Here is a 3441-nt window from a genome sequence, read left to right as displayed (position 1 = left end):
GGAACCCATCTTTTTTTATTATTAAATCATAACTGTATACATTGATATGATCATGGGGCATCATACACTCACTTCATAGACCATTTGACACATTTTCATCACAATGGTTAACATAGCCTTGAATTCTCTGCCTTGAAGAAAGATGGAGACTTTACCTCTTTCATGTTTACATGGATGGAGCTGGAACATATTCTTCTCAGAAAAGTGTCTCAAGAATGGAAGAAAATATATCTTATGTATTCACCCCTACTATGAAACTAACTTAGGACCTTCACATGAAAGCTATAACCAAGTTACAACCTAAGAACAGGGGGAAGGGGGAAAGGGTGGAGAGGGAGGGGGGAGGTGGGTAGAGGGAGGGGGATTGAAAGGATCACACCTGTGGTGCATCTTACAAGGGTACATGTGAGGCTTGGCAAATGTGGAATGTAAATGTCTTGGCAAAGTAACTAAGAAAATGCCAGGAGGGCTATGTCAACTAGTGAGATGAAAATGTGTCAAATATTCTATGAACCAAGTGTATGGTGCCCCATGATCATATTGATGTACACAGCTATTATTTCATAAAAAAACAAACAAACAGAAAAAAAACCCAAAGGGCAGAATATTAGAATGACTGCAGATCTTTGTGCTGAAACTTTCAACGCCAGAAGAGGGTGGTCATCGACTTTTAACTTCCTAAAGAAAAATAACCTTCAACCCTGGATCCTGTATACAGCTAAACTGAGTTTCATTTATGATGGAGAAATTAAATACTTTAATAACATTCATATGTTGAAGAAATTTGCCATAACCAAACCAGCTCTTCAGGATATTCTCAGACCTATCCTCAATAAAGACCAGCCCAATCCTGTACCACAAAAGTAAATTCACTCAGAAACTTTTGATAAAACTCCAAATTCCACAATAGCAGAAGGATTAAAAATGTCCACAGGACTTTTGAAAAACTCAATACTGAAAATTTTACAAGACTTATCAATATTTTCCATTGATGTGAATGGCTTAAACTGTCCTCTAAAGAGGCATAGGTTAGCTGACTGGATAGAAAAACTCAGGTCAGATATTTGTTGCATACAAGAGTCACATCTTACCTTAAAAGACAAATATAGACTCAAGGTGAAAGGATGGTCATCCATATTTCAGGCAATGGTAATCAGAAAAAAGCAGGTGTTGCAATTTTATTTGCAGATACAATAGGCTTTAAACCAACAAAAGTAAGGAAGGACAAGAACGGTCACTTCATATTTGTTAAGGGTAATACTCAATATGATGAGATTTAAATTATTAATATCTATGCACCCAACCAGAATGCACCTCAATTTATAAGAGATACTCTAACAGGCATGAGCAACTTGATTTCCTCCAGCTCCATAACAGTCGGAGATTTCAACACTCCTTTGGCAATGTTGGATGGATCCTCCAATAAGAAGCTGAGCAAAGAAATTTTAGATTTAAACCTAACCATCCAACTTTTGGATTTAGCAGACATCTACAGAACATTTCATCCCAACAAAACTGAATACACATACTTCTCATCAGACAACAGAACATACTTCAAAATCAATCGCATCTTAGGTCACAAGTCTAACCTCAGTAAATTTAAAGGAATAAAAATAATTCCTCACATCTTCTTGGAACACAATGGAATAAAAGTTGCACTCAGTAACAATAGGAATCTGCATACTCATACGAAAACATGGAAGTTAAATAACCTTACCCTGAATGATAGCTGGGTCAGAGATGGGATTAAGAAGGAATTTGCAAATTTTTGGAACAAAATGACAATGAAGACACAAATTATCAGAACATCTGAGATACCACAAAGGCAGTTTTAAGAGGGAAATTTATAGCACTGCAAGCCTTCCTCAAGAGAATGGAAAGAGAGGAAGTTAACAACTTAATGGGACATATCAAGCAACTGGAAAAGGAAGAACATTACAACCTCAAACACAGTAGAAGAAAAGAAATAAAAATTAGAGGAGAATTAAACGAAATTAAAACAAAAAAATTATACAACAGATCAATAAATCAAAAACTTGTTTTTTTGAAAAGGTCAATAAATAGATAAAACTTTGGCCAACCTAATCAGGAAAAAAGGAGTAATATCTGTAATCTCATCAATCAGACATGACAAAGACGAAATAACAACAGAGTCCTCAAGTGTATGGTGACCCACAACCATATTAATGTACACAGCTATGATTTAATATAAAAAAGAAATTCAAAAAATCCTTAATGAATATTACAAGAAATTTTATTCTCAGAAATATGAAAATCTGAAGGAAATTGACCAATACTTGGGAGCATGTCACCAACCAAGACTTAGCCAGAATCAAGTGGAAATGTTTAACAGGCCCATATCAAGTTCTGAAATAGCATCAACCATACAAAACCTCCCTTAAAAGAAAAGCCTGGGACCAGATGGTTAAAGGTCAGAATTCTACCAAACCTTTAAACAGGAACTAGTACCTATATTACTCAACCCATTCCTAAAGGTAGAAAAAGAAAAAAGACTACCCAACACGTTCTATGAAACAAACATAACCCTGATTCCCAAACCAGGAAAAGACCCAACAAGAAAAGAAAATTATAGACCAATATCACTAATGAATATAGATGCAAAAATATTCAACAAGATCCTAACAAACAGAATCCAGCAACACATCAAACAAATTATACATCATGACCAAGTCGGTTTTATCCCAGGGTCTCAAGGCTGGTTCAATATCCGTAATCTATAAGTATAATTCAGCACATTAACAAATTAAAACACAAAGACCATATGATTCTCTCAATTGATGAAGAAAAAGCTTTTGATAACATATAGCATCCCTTCATGATCAGAACACTTAAGAAAATCGGTATAGAGGGGACATTTGTTAATCTGATAGATGCCATCTACAGCAAACCCACAGCCAATATCATATTGAATGGAGTTAAATTGGAATCATTTCCACTCAGATCAGGAACCAGACAAGGCTGCCCATTGTCTCCAATGCTCTTTAACATTATAATGGAAGTTTTAGCCACCACAATAGGGAAGAAAAGGTGATCAAGGGTATGCATATAGGGTCAGAAGAGATCAAACTTTCGCTCTTCACAAATGATATGATTGTATATCTGGAAAACACCAGGGATTCTACTACAAAACTCTTAGAAATTATCAAGGAATACAGCAGCTTCTCAGGTTAAAAAATCAACATTCATAAATCGGTAGCCTTTATATATACCAACAATAGCCAAGTTGAAAAAACAGTTAAGGACTCTATCCCATTCACAGTAGTGCCAAAGAAGATGAAATATTTGGGAGTTTATCTAACAAGGAACGTGAAAGACCTCTATAAAGAGAACTATGAAACTAAAGACCATAAATAGCTGAAAATGTTAACAAATGGGAAAACATATCATGCTCATAGCTGGGAAGAATGAACATTGTTAAAA

The sequence above is a fragment of the Nycticebus coucang genome, chromosome X (assembly GCF_027406575.1).
Source record: "Nycticebus coucang isolate mNycCou1 chromosome X, mNycCou1.pri, whole genome shotgun sequence".
NCBI classification, from domain to species: domain Eukaryota; kingdom Metazoa; phylum Chordata; class Mammalia; order Primates; family Lorisidae; genus Nycticebus; species Nycticebus coucang.
Note: the sequence above shows the minus strand (reverse complement) of the source record.